The following is an 18,430-nucleotide window of genomic DNA, read 5'->3' on the forward strand; positions in this document are numbered from 1 at the left end:
ACTGGAACTTAGGGTTGACTTATCAAGGCAACGTCAACTTCCATTGATCTACTGGCCGTGTTTATAGTATTCAAACACCTCTTAGGCTCTTCAAACACATTTGAAACCGTTTAATTGATTCGGTTGAAGCTAGTACATCTACTTTTCAGTAGTATTGTATCCGGATAGTATTTTTCAATTGTAATTAATTTCCGTCCACCCCATTAAAATTAAAACATTCTAATGGGGTAGAGATGGATATTAACCTAGCTGTGAATTTTAACTAATATAAATAAGGACGTTGTTACGGTTTTTTATTTAATTTTATACATGTCAAAACAAAAGGACAAAAGAAGACACTAAGCTTAAATAAAATTAAAATATATAAATGTTGAAAGTTTGAGGTTAAACCTGTAACTTTCTAAAACAAAAGAAGTTTAGAAGAAATAAAAAAGGGCTAGTTTGTGAGTAAAAAGAAGATTATGCGAACGGATTTTGTAATTTAGATGGTTTATGAACAAAGAAGATTATGTCCATTGGTCACGGTGTTAAAAAACCCTAACACATCTTTTAAGACTTCGATTGATTATCACATCACTTCCATTTAGCATTTTATTTTTTATTCAATTATAAGATTTAAAGAATTTTTATAGAACTGACAATAGGTCGATCTAGGTTGGTTTCATGTTTTAACCCATTTATTAATTGAGTTGAAGATTTCAATTCAATTCAACCTATTCATTTAAATGGGTTAATATTTCCAACTGAACCCAACATTTAAGATAAATAGATTGTTACCGGGTTAACCACTTAACCTATGTATGCAATTCTCAACACAACCTAATAAATAAATACGTTAAACCTGGGTTAACCATTTTGAAATATAAAAAGGTAAATAAATGAACTAAACGTTATACCACTTAAACTAGTTTTAAACTTAAATAAAATTTTAAAATGTGACAAAAACACAATCACAATTCAAAAATTCAAATAAATTGCTCAAATAATATTAAAATTGTTTAATTTCGAAATGATTTTGGAGAGTGGCTAGCGTTGTCGGCCAAGAAAAAAAAGATGAAAATTAGGATTCAAATTTTTTAAAACACAAGTAATAATAAGACAATAATTTATAAATTAATACTTAGATTAATACATGATAATATTTAAATAATTATTAAACTGAATACATATTAAAGTTAAATGTGTTGAAGGGTTGAAACGTATTGATAATTTTTACATAACCCAACATGGTTAATTAAATGAGTTAGATGAGTTGACCCATTTAACTTAAACGGGTTGTCAATCTCAACCCAACATGCTAATTTTTTGGGTTGGGTTCGGGTTGGGTTAGTGAGTTGAGTCGATTCTTGTCAGCTTTAAATTTCCATATCATCATTATTATATTTATTTATTTGAAAAAATATGACACCTAAAAATATGATATATTAAACAATCTAATACCTAAAATTATGGTTAATTTTATTTGTGGTTTCAATTAAAAAATATAGAAATCAAATATAAAAGTAATAAGAAAATAAGATTAAATATATTTGGTTTTAAATTTAATTGTAAAAGAAAAGATTAAATCCATTGAACAATTCAATGTTCATACAACTCTTCCATTCAACTCTTCTCATCACTCACCCTTCATTCAACTTCTATTAAATGATAGTCATCATCTATTCAACTCTTATTAAACCCTCATTGTATGGTCTAAGTTGAGAGTGAACTGCAACAGGATAACTGGCGGTGCATGATAGAACAATTCCAAGGCAAATTGCTGATATTTTTATAATATATATAGAGTTACCTCTATCTCTCTCTCTCTCTCTCTCTCTCTCTCTCATGGACCTTTATATTTTCAAAATCGATTTTATGGCCCTTTATATTATCACAATTATTATAACGATAATAAAAAAAACAAAATAAGGGTTGAATACCATAGATAATCTTAATTGCATTTATTAAAGCAAAGTTATACATTATCTCTTCATAACGAAAAAATTTATATTATATTGTTTTAAATAGCTATCATCGCCAATCCACTGAGCATTTGTTAATTATTCATTTTTTTCATTTTTTATGTTTTTGACAACAATTTAAATACTTACGATGCATAATTTCTGAAAATAAAATACCAATAAAAAATGATCCTTGTGGTATGTATTTTTTCCGGGATTTAGTCCAACCACAACTTTTTTGGATTGGTGGTCTTTTTGAGCTAGTTTGCTTGTGATTTTATGCTTTGGAAAACTGAAAAGACTAAAATGCCCTTGTGATACATTTTGTTTCTATTTAATTTAATATTCTATTAATAATAAATATAGGGCCCATCTCTCTCTCACTCTCTCTATCGGTAAACTAATAGTGAAAATGGGTCACTTTCTCTCTACATTCCCCCAACTGGAATGATGAAAGCTAACCAATTATTATTACTCTCCTGAAAAAGCTAAGATAACATCATCTTCCATTTTCTATACCATCATAAAACCTTATAGCTTTAACTGATTTCTTATCTTTATTGGTTTGCTTCATTGTCTCGCATATGTTAATGGTGATGTGGGTGAAACTGAGTCGTTATTTATCTTCAAATCTTCTCTTAAATAACCAAATTTTTTGCCCGTCTGTCTCAAAGGAAACACCCCATGTAGTTTCATCGGTGCATCTTGTAAAACCTAGAGTGCTTCATCCATAAATCTGTGCATTATTGATTTGAGCATAGACTTCGGTGTGGTTTCTTCTTGCTTGTTAACTCTTGCGAGTCTTGAGTCATTTGTAGCTAAGAATTTAAACCTCACTTATACACTTTTAAGGGGGTCAGGATCTCAGTGTAGTAAACTTTTTAGTTCTATAGATCAGAGTGTAAATCAGATCTCTGGTATTGTTTTGTATGTTTCATCGTTGTTGATTTCTCTAAAGCTGAAATCCCTATACTTTTTCAGAAAATTGATGGAGTCTGATGGTGTTTTGATGGGGTGCGTCGTACCAAGCTTTTGCTACTCTTAAGGGACAAGCCCTCTCCTTCAGATTAACATCATACACCACCAAACAGACTATCACTGCCTACAATGTCGCCCCTGCTAACTGGAACTTAGGGTTGACTTATCAAGGCAACGTCAACTTCCATTGATCTACTGAGCGTGTTTATAGTATTCAAACACCTCTTAATTCTGGCTCTTCAAACACATTTGAAACCGTTTAATTGATTCGGTTGAAGCTAGTACATCTACTTTTCAGTAGTATTGTATCCGGATAGTATTTTTCAATTGTAATTAATTTCCGTCCACCCCATTAAAATTAAAACATTCTAATGGGGTAGAGATGGATATTAACCTAGCTGTGTATTTTAACTAGTATAAATAAGGACGTTGTTACGGTTTTTTATTTAATTTTATACATGTCAAAACAAAAGGACAAAAGAAGACACTAAGCTTAAATAAAATTAAAATATATAAATGTTGAAAGTTTGAGGTTAAACCTGTAACTTTCTAAAACAAAAGAAGTTTAGAAGAAATAAAAAAGGGCTAGTTTGTGAGTAAAAAGAAGATTATGCGAACGGATTTTGTAATTTAGATGGTTTATGAACAAAGAAGATTATGTCCATTGGTCACGGTGTTAAAAAACCCTAACACATCTTTTAAGACTTCGATTGATTATCACATCACTTCCATTTAGCATTTTATTTTTTATTCAATTATAAGATTTAAAGAATTTTTATAGAACTGACAATAGGTCGATCTAGGTTGGTTTCATGTTTTAACCCATTTATTAATTGAGTTGAAGATTTCAATTCAATTCAACCTATTCATTTAAATGGGTTAATATTTCCAACTGAACCCAACATTTAAGATAAATAGATTGTTACCGGGTTAACCACTTAACCTATGTATGCAATTCTCAACACAACCTAATAAATAAATACGTTAAACCTGGGTTAACCATTTTGAAATATAAAAAGGTAAATAAATGAACTAAACGTTATACCACTTAAACTAGTTTTAAACTTAAATAAAATTTTAAAATGTGACAAAAACACAATCACAATTCAAAAATTCAAATAAATTGCTCAAATAATATTAAAATTGTTTAATTTCGAAATGATTTTGGAGAGTGGCTAGCGTTGTCGGCCAAGAAAAAAAAGATGAAAATTAGGATTCAAATTTTTTAAAACATAAGTAATAATAAGACAATAATTTATAAATTAATACTTAGATTAATACATGATAATATTTAAATAATTATTAAACTGAATACATATTAAAGTTAAATGTGTTGAAGGGTTGAAACGTATTGATAATTTTTACATAACCCAACATGGTTAATTAAATGAGTTAGATGAGTTGACCCATTTAACTTAAACGGGTTGTCAATCTCAACCCAACATGCTAATTTTTTGGGTTGGGTTCGGGTTGGGTTAGTGAGTTGAGTCGATTCTTGTCAGCTTTAAATTTCCATATCATCATTATTATATTTATTTATTTGAAAAAATATGACACCTAAAAATATGATATATTAAACAATCTAATACCTAAAATTATGGTTAATTTTATTCGTGGTTTCAATTAAAAAATATAGAAATCAAATATAAAAGTAATAAGAAAATAAGATTAAATATATTTGGTTTTAAATTTAATTGTAAAAGAAAAGATTAAATCCATTGAACAATTCAATGTTCATACAACTCTTCCATTCAACTCTTCTCATCACTCACCCTTCATTCAACTTCTATTAAATGATAGTCATCATCTATTCAACTCTTATTAAACCCTCATTGTATGGTCTAAGTTGAGAGTGAACTGCAACAGGATAACTGGCGGTGCATGATAGAACAATTCCAAGGCAAATTGCTGATAGTTTTATAATATATATACAGTTACCTCTATCTCTCTCTCTCTCTCTCTCTCTCTCTCTCTCTCTCTCTCTCTCATGGACCTTTATATTTTCAAAATCGATTTTATGGCCCTTTATATTATCACAATTATTATAACGATAATAAAAAAACAAAATAAGGGTTGAATACCATAGATAATCTTAATTGCATTTATTAAAGCAAAGTTATACATTATCTCTTCATAACGAAAAAATTTATATTATATTGTTTTAAATAGCTATCATCGCCAATCCACTGAGCATTTGTTAATTATTCATTTTTTTCATTTTTTATGTTTTTGACAACAATTTAAATACTTACGATGCATAATTTCTGAAAATAAAATACCAATAAAAAATGATCCTTGTGGTATGTATTTTTTCCGGGATTTAGTCCAACCACAACTTTTTTGGATTGGTGGTCTTTTTGAGCTAGTTTGCTTGTGATTTTATGCTTTGGAAAACTGAAAAGACTAAAATGCCCTTGTGATACATTTTGTTTCTATTTAATTTAATATTCTATTAATAATAAATATAGGGCCCATCTCTCTCTCACTCTCTCTATCGGTAAACTAATAGTGAAAATGGGTCACTTTCTCTCTACATTCCCCCAACTGGAATGATGAAAGCTAACCAATTATTATTACTCTCCTGAAAAAGCTAAGATAACATCATCTTCCATTTTCTATACCATCATAAAACCTTATAGCTTTAACTGATTTCTTATCTTTATTGGTTTGCTTCATTGTCTCGCATATGTTAATGGTGATGTGGGTGAAACTGAGTCGTTATTTATCTTCAAATCTTCTCTTAAATAACCAAATTTTTTGCCCGTCTGTCTCAAAGGAAACACCCCATGTAGTTTCATCGGTGCATCTTGTAAAACCTAGAGTGCTTCATCCATAAATCTGTGCATTATTGATTTGAGCATAGACTTCGGTGTGGTTTCTTCTTGCTTGTTAACTCTTGCGAGTCTTGAGTCATTTGTAGCTAAGAATTTAAACCTCACTTATACACTTTTAAGGGGGTCAGGATCTCAGTGTAGTAAACTTTTTAGTTCTATAGATCAGAGTGTAAATCAGATCTCTGGTATTGTTTTGTATGTTTCATCGTTGTTGATTTCTCTAAAGCTGAAATCCCTATACTTTTTCAGAAAATTGATGGAGTCTGATGGTGTTTTGATGGGGTGCGTCGTACCAAGCTTTTGCTACTCTTAAGGGACAAGCCCTCTCCTTCAGATTAACATCATACACCACCAAACAGACTATCACTGCCTACAATGTCGCCCCTGCTAACTGGAACTTAGGGTTGACTTATCAAGGCAACGTCAACTTCCATTGATCTACTGAGCGTGTTTATAGTATTCAAACACCTCTTAATTCTGGCTCTTCAAACACATTTGAAACCGTTTAATTGATTCGGTTGAAGCTAGTACATCTACTTTTCAGTAGTATTGTATCCGGATAGTATTTTTCAATTGTAATTAATTTCCGTCCACCCCATTAAAATTAAAACATTCTAATGGGGTAGAGATGGATATTAACCTAGCTGTGTATTTTAACTAGTATAAATAAGGACGTTGTTACGGTTTTTTATTTAATTTTATACATGTCAAAACAAAAGGACAAAAGAAGACACTAAGCTTAAATAAAATTAAAATATATAAATGTTGAAAGTTTGAGGTTAAACCTGTAACTTTATAAAACAAAAGAAGTTTAGAAGAAATAAAAAAGGGCTAGTTTGTGAGTAAAAAGAAGATTATGCGAACGGATTTTGTAATTTAGATGGTTTATGAACAAAGAAGATTATGTCCATTGGTCACGGTGTTAAAAAACCCTAACACATCTTTTAAGACTTCGATTGATTATCACATCACTTCCATTTAGCATTTTATTTTTTATTCAATTATAAGATTTAAAGAATTTTTATAGAACTGACAATAGGTCGATCTAGGTTGGTTTCATGTTTTAACCCATTTATTAATTGAGTTGAAGATTTCAATTCAATTCAACCTATTCATTTAAATGGGTTAATATTTCCAACTGAACCCAACATTTAAGATAAATAGATTGTTACCGGGTTAACCACTTAACCTATGTATGCAATTCTCAACACAACCTAATAAATAAATACGTTAAACCTGGGTTAACCATTTTGAAATATAAAAAGGTAAATAAATGAACTAAACGTTATACCACTTAAACTAGTTTTAAACTTAAATAAAATTTTAAAATGTGACAAAAACACAATCACAATTCAAAAATTCAAATAAATTGCTCAAATAATATTAAAATTGTTTAATTTCGAAATGATTTTGGAGAGTGGCTAGCGTTGTCGGCCAAGAAAAAAAAGATGAAAATTAGGATTCAAATTTTTTAAAACACAAGTAATAATAAGACAATAATTTATAAATTAATACTTAGATTAATACATGATAATATTTAAATAATTATTAAACTGAATACATATTAAAGTTAAATGTGTTGAAGGGTTGAAACGTATTGATAATTTTTACATAACCCAACATGGTTAATTAAATGAGTTAGATGAGTTGACCCATTTAACTTAAACGGGTTGTCAATCTCAACCCAACATGCTAATTTTTTGGGTTGGGTTCGGGTTGGGTTAGTGAGTTGAGTCGATTCTTGTCAGCTTTAAATTTCCATATCATCATTATTATATTTATTTATTTGAAAAAATATGACACCTAAAAATATGATATATTAAACAATCTAATACCTAAAATTATGGTTAATTTTATTTGTGGTTTCAATTAAAAAATATAGAAATCAAATATAAAAGTAATAAGAAAATAAGATTAAATATATTTGGTTTTAAATTTAATTGTAAAAGAAAAGATTAAATCCATTGAACAATTCAATGTTCATACAACTCTTCCATTCAACTCTTCTCATCACTCACCCTTCATTCAACTTCTATTAAATGATAGTCATCATCTATTCAACTCTTATTAAACCCTCATTGTATGGTCTAAGTTGAGAGTGAACTGCAACAGGATAACTGGCGGTGCATGATAGAACAATTCCAAGGCAAATTGCTGATATTTTTATAATATATATACAGTTACCTCTATCTCTCTCTCTCTCTCTCTCTCTCATGGACCTTTATATTTTCAAAATCGATTTTATGGCCCTTTATATTATCACAATTATTATAACGATAATAAAAAAAACAAAATAAGGGTTGAATACCATAGATAATCTTAATTGCATTTATTAAAGCAAAGTTATACATTATCTCTTCATAACGAAAAAATTTATATTATATTGTTTTAAATAGCTATCATCGCCAATCCACTGAGCATTTGTTAATTATTCATTTTTTTTCATTTTTTATGTTTTTGACAACAATTTAAATACTTACGATGCATAATTTCTGAAAATAAAATACCAATAAAAAATGATCCTTGTGGTATGTATTTTTTCCGGGATTTAGTCCAACCACAACTTTTTTGGATTGGTGGTCTTTTTGAGCTAGTTTGCTTGTGATTTTATGCTTTGGAAAACTGAAAAGACTAAAATGCCCTTGTGATACATTTTGTTTCTATTTAATTTAATATTCTATTAATAATAAATATAGGGCCCATCTCTCTCTCACTCTCTCTATCGGTAAACTAATAGTGAAAATGGGTCACTTTCTCTCTACATTCCCCCAACTGGAATGATGAAAGCTAACCAATTATTATTACTCTCCTGAAAAAGCTAAGATAACATCATCTTCCATTTTCTATACCATCATAAAACCTTATAGCTTTAACAGATTTCTTATCTTTATTGGTTTGCTTCATTGTCTCGCATATGTTAATGGTGATGTGGGTGAAACTGAGTCGTTATTTATCTTCAAATCTTCTCTTAAATAACCAAATTTTTTGCCCGTCTGTCTCAAAGGAAACACCCCATGTAGTTTCATCGGTGCATCTTGTAAAACCTAGAGTGCTTCATCCATAAATCTGTGCATTATTGATTTGAGCATAGACTTCGGTGTGGTTTCTTCTTGCTTGTTAACTCTTGCGAGTCTTGAGTCATTTGTAGCTAAGAATTTAAACCTCACTTATACACTTTTAAGGGGGTCAGGATCTCAGTGTAGTAAACTTTTTAGTTCTATAGATCAGAGTGTAAATCAGATCTCTCTGGTATTGTTTTGTATGTTTCATCGTTGTTGATTTCTCTAAAGCTGAAATCCCTATACTTTTTCAGAAAATTGATGGAGTCTGATGGTGTTTTGATGGGGTGCGTCGTACCAAGCTTTTGCTACTCTTAAGGGACAAGCCCTCTCCTTCAGATTAACATCATACACCACCAAACAGACTATCACTGCCTACAATGTCGCCCCTGCTAACTGGAACTTAGGGTTGACTTATCAAGGCAACGTCAACTTCCATTGATCTACTGAGCGTGTTTATAGTATTCAAACACCTCTTAATTCTGGCTCTTCAAACACATTTGAAACCGTTTAATTGATTCGGTTGAAGCTAGTACATCTACTTTTCAGTAGTATTGTATCCGGATAGTATTTTTCAATTGTAATTAATTTCCGTCCACCCCATTAAAATTAAAACATTCTAATGGGGTAGAGATGGATATTAACCTAGCTGTGTATTTTAACTAGTATAAATAAGGACGTTGTTACGGTTTTTTATTTAATTTTATACATGTCAAAACAAAAGGACAAAAGAAGACACTAAGCTTAAATAAAATTAAAATATATAAATGTTGAAAGTTTGAGGTTAAACCTGTAACTTTATAAAACAAAAGAAGTTTAGAAGAAATAAAAAAGGGCTAGTTTGTGAGTAAAAAGAAGATTATGCGAACGGATTTTGTAATTTAGATGGTTTATGAACAAAGAAGATTATGTCCATTGGTCACGGTGTTAAAAAACCCTAACACATCTTTTAAGACTTCGATTGATTATCACATCACTTCCATTTAGCATTTTCTTTTTTATTCAATTATAAGATTTAAAGAATTTTTATAGAACTGACAATAGGTCGATCTAGGTTGGTTTCATGTTTTAACCCATTTATTAATTGAGTTGAAGATTTCAATTCAATTCAACCTATTCATTTAAATGGGTTAATATTTCCAACTGAACCCAACATTTAAGATAAATAGATTGTTACCGGGTTAACCACTTAACCTATGTATGCAATTCTCAACACAACCTAATAAATAAATACGTTAAACCTGGGTTAACCATTTTGAAATATAAAAAGGTAAATAAATGAACTAAACGTTATACCACTTAAACTAGTTTTAAACTTAAATAAAATTTTAAAATGTGACAAAAACACAATCACAATTCAAAAATTCAAATAAATTGCTCAAATAATATTAAAATTGTTTAATTTCGAAATGATTTTGGAGAGTGGCTAGCGTTGTCGGCCAAGAAAAAAAAGATGAAAATTAGGATTCAAATTTTTTAAAACACAAGTAATAATAAGACAATAATTTATAAATTAATACTTAGATTAATACATGATAATATTTAAATAATTATTAAACTGAATACATATTAAAGTTAAATGTGTTGAAGGGTTGAAACGTATTGATAATTTTTACATAACCCAACATGGTTAATTAAATGAGTTAGATGAGTTGACCCATTTAACTTAAACGGGTTGTCAATCTCAACCCAACATGCTAATTTTTTGGGTTGGGTTCGGGTTGGGTTAGTGAGTTGAGTCGATTCTTGTCAGCTTTAAATTTCCATATCATCATTATTATATTTATTTATTTGAAAAAATATGACACCTAAAAATATGATATATTAAACAATCTAATACCTAAAATTATGGTTAATTTTATTTGTGGTTTCAATTAAAAAATATAGAAATCAAATATAAAAGTAATAAGAAAATAAGATTAAATATATTTGGTTTGAAATTTAATTATAAAAGAAAAGATTAAATCCATTGAACAATTCAATGTTCATACAACTCTTCCATTCAACTCTTCTCATCACTCACCCTTCATTCAACTTCTATTAAATGATAGTCATCATCTATTCAACTCTTATTAAACCCTCATTGTATGGTCTAAGTTGAGAGTGAACTGCAACAGGATAACTGGCGGTGCATGATAGAACAATTCCAAGGCAAATTGATGATAGTTTTATAATATATATACAGTTACCTCTCTCTCTCTCTCTCTCTCTCTCTCTCTCTCATGGACCTTTATATTTTCAAAATCGATTTTATGGCCCTTTATATTATCACAATTATTATAACGATAATAAAAAACAAAATAAGGGTTGAATACCATAGATAATCTTAATTGCATTTATTAAAGCAAAGTTATACATTATCTCTTCATAACAAAAAAATTTATATTATATTGTTTTAAATAGCTATCATCGCCAATCCACTGAGCATTTGTTAATTATTCATTTTTTTCATTTTTTATGTTTTTGACAACAATTTAAATACTTACGATGCATAATTTTTGAAAATAAAATACCAATAAAAAATGATCCTTGTGGTATGTATTTTTTCCGGGATTTAGTCCAACCACAACTTTTTTGGATTGGTGGTCTTTTTGAGCTAGTTTGCTTGTGATTTTATGCTTTGGAAAACTGAAAAGACTAAAATGCCCTTGTGATACATTTTGTTTCTATTTAATTTAATATTCTATTAATAATAAATATAGGGCCCATCTCTCTCTCACTCTCTCTATCGGTAAACTAATAGTGAAAATGGGTCACTTTCTCTCTACATTCCCCCAACTGGAATGATGAAAGCTAACCAATTATTATTACTCTCCTGAAAAAGCTAAGATAACATCATCTTCCATTTTCTATACCATCATAAAACCTTATAGCTTTAACAGATTTCTTATCTTTATTGGTTTGCTTCATTGTCTCGCATATGTTAATGGTGATGTGGGTGAAACTGAGTCGTTATTTATCTTCAAATCTTCTCTTAAATAACCAAATTTTTTGCCCGTCTGTCTCAAAGGAAACACCCCATGTAGTTTCATCGGTGCATCTTGTAAAACCTAGAGTGCTTCATCCATAAATCTGTGCATTATTGATTTGAGCATAGACTTCGGTGTGGTTTCTTCTTGCTTGTTAACTCTTGCGAGTCTTGAGTCATTTGTAGCTAAGAATTTAAACCTCACTTGTACACTTTTAAGGGGGTCAGGATCTCAGTGTAGTAAACTTTTTAGTTCTATAGATCATAGTGTAAATCAGATCTCTGGTATTGTTTTGTATGTTTCATCGTTGTTGATTTCTCTAAAGCTGAAATCCCTATACTTTTTCAGAAAATTGATGGAGTCTGATGGTGTTTTGATGGGGTGCATCGTACCAAGCTTTTGCTACTCTTAAGGGACAAGCCCTCTCCTTCAGATTAACATCATACACCACCAAACAGACTATCACTGCCTACAATGTCGCCCCTGCTAACTGGAACTTAGGGTTGACTTATCAAGGCAACGTCAACTTCCATTGATCTACTGGCCGTGTTTATAGTATTCAAATACCTCTTAGGCTCTTCAAACACATTTGAAACCGTTTAATTGATTCGGTTGAAGCTAGTACATCTACTTTTCAGTAGTATTGTATCCGGATAGTATTTTTCAATTGTAATTAATTTCCGTCCACCCCATTAAAATTAAAACATTCTAATGGGGTAGAGATGGATATTAACCTAGCTGTGTATTTTAACTAATATAAATAAGGACGTTGTTACGGTTTTTTATTTAATTTTATACATGTCAAAACAAAAGGACAAAAGAAGACACTAAGCTTAAATAAAATTAAAATATATAAATGTTGAAAGTTTGAGGTTAAACCTGTAACTTTCTAAAACAAAAGAAGTTTAGAAGAAATAAAAAAGGGCTAGTTTGTGAGTAAAAAGAAGATTATGCGAACGGATTTTGTAATTTAGATGGTTTATGAACAAAGAAGATTATGTCCATTGGTCACGGTGTTAAAAAACCCTAACACATCTTTTAAGACTTCGATTGATTATCACATCACTTCCATTTAGCATTTTATTTTTTATTCAATTATAAGATTTAAAGAATTTTTATAGAACTGACAATAGGTCGATCTAGGTTGGTTTCATGTTTTAACCTATTTATTAATTGAGTTGAAGATTTCAATTCAATTCAACCTATTCATTTAAATGGGTTAATATTTCCAACTGAACCCAACATTTAAGATAAATAGATTGTTACCGGGTTAACCACTTAACCTATGTATGCAATTCTCAACACAACCTAATAAATAAATACGTTAAACCTGGGTTAACCATTTTGAAATATAAAAAGGTAAATAAATGAACTAAACGTTATACCACTTAAACTAGTTTTAAACTTAAATAAAATTTTAAAATGTGACAAAAACACAATCACAATTCAAAAATTCAAATAAATTGCTCAAATAATATTAAAATTGTTTAATTTCGAAATGATTTTGGAGAGTGGCTAGCGTTGTCGGCCAAGAAAAAAAAGATGAAAATTAGGATTCAAATTTTTTAAAACACAAGTAATAATAAGACAATAATTTATAAATTAATACTTAGATTAATACATGATAATATTTAAATAATTATTAAACTGAATACATATTAAAGTTAAATGTGTTGAAGGGTTGAAACGTATTGATAATTTTTACATAACCCAACATGGTTAATTAAATGAGTTAGATGAGTTGACCCATTTAACTTAAACGGGTTGTCAATCTCAACCCAACATGCTAATTTTTTGGGTTGGGTTCGGGTTGGGTTAGTGAGTTGAGTCGATTCTTGTCAGCTTTAAATTTCCATATCATCATTATTATATTTATTTATTTGAAAAAATATGACACCTAAAAATATGATATATTAAACAATCTAATACCTAAAATTATGGTTAATTTTATTTGTGGTTTCAATTAAAAAATATAGAAATCAAATATAAAAGTAATAAGAAAATAAGATTAAATATATTTGGTTTTAAATTTAATTGTAAAAGAAAAGATTAAATCCATTGAACAATTCAATGTTCATACAACTCTTCCATTCAACTCTTCTCATCACTCACCCTTCATTCAACTTCTATTAAATGATAGTCATCATCTATTCAACTCTTATTAAACCCTCATTGTATGGTCTAAGTTGAGAGTGAACTGCAACAGGATAACTGGCGGTGCATGATAGAACAATTCCAAGGCAAATTGCTGATATTTTTATAATATATATACAGTTACCTCTCTCTCTCTCTCTCTCTCTCTCATGGACCTTTATATTTTCAAAATCGATTTTATGGCCCTTTATATTATCACAATTATTATAACGATAATAAAAAACAAAATAAGGGTTGAATACCATAGATAATCTTAATTGCATTTATTAAAGCAAAGTTATACATTATCTCTTCATAACAAAAAAATTTATATTATATTGTTTTAAATAGCTATCATCGCCAATCCACTGAGCATTTGTTAATTATTCATTTTTTTCATTTTTTATGTTTTTGACAACAATTTAAATACTTACGATGCATAATTTCTGAAAATAAAATACCAATAAAAAATGATCCTTGTGGTATGTATTTTTTCCGGGATTTAGTCCAACCACAACTTTTTTGGATTGGTGGTCTTTTGAGCTAGTTTGCTTGTGATTTTATGCTTTGGAAAACTGAAAAGACTAAAATGCCCTTGTGATACATTTTGTTTCTATTTAATTTAATATTCTATTAATAATAAATATAGGGCCCATCTCTCTCTCACTCTCTCTATCGGTAAACTAATAGTGAAAATGGGTCACTTTCTCTCTACATTCCCCCAACTGGAATGATGAAAGCTAACCAATTATTATTACTCTCCTGAAAAAGCTAAGATAACATCATCTTCCATTTTCTATACCATCATAAAACCTTATAGCTTTAACTGATTTCTTATCTTTATTGGTTTGCTTCATTGTCTCGCATATGTTAATGGTGATGTGGGTGAAACCGAGTCGTTATTTATCTTCAAATCTTCTCTTAAATAACCAAATTTTTTGCCCGTCTGTCTCAAAGGAAACACCCCATGTAGTTTCATCGGTGCATCTTGTAAAACCTAGAGTGCTTCATCCATAAATCTGTGCATTATTGATTTGAGCATAGACTTCGGTGTGGTTTCTTCTTGCTTGTTAACTCTTGCGAGTCTTGAGTCATTTGTAGCTAAGAATTTAAACCTCACTTGTTCACTTTTAAGGGGGTCAGGATCTCAGTGTAGTAAACTTTTTAGTTCTATAGATCAGAGTGTAAATCAGATCTCTCTGGTATTGTTTTGTATGTTTCATCGTTGTTGATTTCTCTAAAGCTGAAATCCCTATACTTTTTCAGAAAATTGATGGAGTCTGATGGTGTTTTGATGGGGTGCGTCGTACCAAGCTTTTGCTACTCTTAAGGGACAAGCCCTCTCCTTCAGATTAACATCATACACCACCAAACAGACTATCACTGCCTACAATGTCGCCCCTGCTAACTGGAACTTAGGGTTGACTTATCAAGGCAACGTCAACTTCCATTGATCTACTGGCCGTGTTTATAGTATTCAAACACCTCTTAATTCTGGCTCTTCAAACACATTTGAAACCGTTTAATTGATTCGGTTGAAGCTAGTACATCTACTTTTCAGTAGTATTGTATCCGGATAGTATTTTTCAATTGTAATTAATTTCCGTCCACCCCATTAAAATTAAAACATTCTAATGGGGTAGAGATGGATATTAACCTAGCTGTGTATTTTAACTAGTATAAATAAGGACGTTGTTACGGTTTTTTATTTAATTTTATACATGTCAAAACAAAAGGACAAAAGAAGACACTAAGCTTAAATAAAATTAAAATATATAAATGTTGAAAGTTTGAGGTTAAACCTGTAACTTTCTAAAACAAAAGAAGTTTAGAAGAAATAAAAAAGGGCTAGTTTGTGAGTAAAAAGAAGATTATGCGAACGGATTTTGTAATTTAGATGGTTTATGAACAAAGAAGATTATGTCCATTGGTCACGGTGTTAAAAAACCCTAACACATCTTTTAAGACTTCGATTGATTATCACATCACTTCCATTTAGCATTTTATTTTTTATTCAATTATAAGATTTAAAGAATTTTTATAGAACTGACAATAGGTCGATCTAGGTTGGTTTCATGTTTTAACCCATTTATTAATTGAGTTGAAGATTTCAATTCAATTCAACCTATTCATTTAAATGGGTTAATATTTCCAACTGAACCCAACATTTAAGATAAATAGATTGTTACCGGGTTAACCACTTAACCTATGTATGCAATTCTCAACACAACCTAATAAATAAATACGTTAAACCTGGGTTAACCATTTTGAAATATAAAAAGGTAAATAAATGAACTAAACGTTATACCACTTAAACTAGTTTTAAACTTAAATAAAATTTTAAAATGTGACAAAAACACAATCACAATTCAAAAATTCAAATAAATTGCTCAAATAATATTAAAATTGTTTAATTTCGAAATGATTTTGGAGAGTGGCTAGCGTTGTCGGCCAAGAAAAAAAAGATGAAAATTAGGATTCAAATTTTTTAAAACACAAGTAATAATAAGACAATAATTTATAAATTAATACTTAGATTAATACATGATAATATTTAAATAATTATTAAACTGAATACATATTAAAGTTAAATGTGTTGAAGGGTTGAAACGTATTGATAATTTTTACATAACCCAACATGGTTAATTAAATGAGTTAGATGAGTTGACCCATTTAACTTAAACGGGTTGTCAATCTCAACCCAACATGCTAATTTTTTGGGTTGGGTTCGGGTTGGGTTACTGAGTTGAGTCGATTCTTGTCAGCTTTAAATTTCCATATCATCATTATTATATTTATTTATTTGAAAAAATATGACACCTAAAAATATGATATATTAAACAATCTAATACCTAAAATTATGGTTAATTTTATTTGTGGTTTCAATTAAAAAATATAGAAATCAAATATAAAAGTAATAAGAAAATAAGATTAAATATATTTGGTTTGAAATTTAATTGTAAAAGAAAAGATTAAATCCATTGAACAATTCAATGTTCATACAACTCTTCCATTCAACTCTTCTCATCACTCACCCTTCATTCAACTTCTATTAAATGATAGTCATCATCTATTCAACTCTTATTAAACCCTCATTGTATGGTCTAAGTTGAGAGTGAACTTCAACAGGATAACCGGCGGTGCATGATAGAACAATTCCAAGGCAAATTGCTGATAGTTTTATAATATATATACATTTACCTCTCTCTCTCTCTCTCTCTCATGGACCTTTATATTTTCAAAATCGATTTTATGGCCCTTTATATTATCACAATTATTATAACGATAATAAAAAACAAAATAAGGGTTGAATACCATAGATAATCTTAATTGCATTTATTAAAGCAAAGTTATACATTATCTCTTCATAACAAAAAAAATTATATTATATTGTTTTAAATAGCTATCATCGCCAATCCACTGAGCATTTGTTAATTATTCATTTTTTTCATTTTTTATGTTTTTGACAACAATTTAAATACTTACGATGCATAATTTCTGAAAATAAAATACCAATAAAAAATGATCCTTGTGGTATGTATTTTTTCCGGGATTTAGTCCAACCACAACTTTTTTGGATTGGTGGTCTTTTTGAGCTAGTTTGCTTGTGATTTTATGCTTTGGAAAACTGAAAAGACTAAAATGCCCTTGTGATACATTTTGTTTCTATTTAATTTAATATTCTATTAATAATAAATATAGGGCCCATCTCTCTCTCACACTCTCTATCGGTAAACTAATAGTGAAAATGGGTCACTTTCTCTCTACATTCCCCCAACTGGAATGATGAAAGCTAACCAATTATTATTACTCTCCTGAAAAAGCTAAGATAACATCATCTTCCATTTTCTATACCATCATAAAACCTTATAGCTTTAACTGATTTCTTATCTTTATTGGTTTGCTTCATTGTCTCGCATATGTTAATGGTGATGTGGGTGAAACTGAGTCGTTATTTATTTTCAAATCTTCTCTTAAATAACCAAATTTTTTGCCCGTCTGTCTCAAAGGAAACACCCCATGTAGTTTCATCGGTGCATCTTGTAAAACATAGAGTGCTTCATCCATAAATCTGTGCATTATTGATTTGAGCATAGACTTCGGTGTGGTTTCTTCTTGCTTGTTAACTCTTGCGAGTCTTGAGTCATTTGTAGCTAAGAATTTAAACCTCACTTGTACACTTTTAAGGGGGTCAGGATCTCAGTGTAGTAAACTTTTTAGTTCTATAGATCAGAGTGTAAATCAGATCTCTGGTATTGTTTTGTATGTTTCATCGTTGTTGATTTCTCTAAAGCTGAAATCCCTATACTTTTTCAGAAAATTGATGGAGTCTGATGGTGTTTTGATGGGGTGCGTCGTACCAAGCTTTTGCTACTCTTAAGGGACAAGCCCTCTCCTTCAGATTAACATCATACACCACCAAACAGACTATCACTGCCTACAATGTCGCCCCTGCTAACTGGAACTTAGGGTTGACTTATCAAGGCAACGTCAACTTCCATTGATCTACTGGCCGT

This window comes from Lactuca virosa, chromosome 6 (genome assembly GCF_052849685.1).
Source record: "Lactuca virosa cultivar CGN04683 chromosome 6, Lactuca_virosa_CGN04683_v6, whole genome shotgun sequence".
NCBI classification, from domain to species: Eukaryota; Viridiplantae; Streptophyta; class Magnoliopsida; order Asterales; family Asteraceae; genus Lactuca; species Lactuca virosa.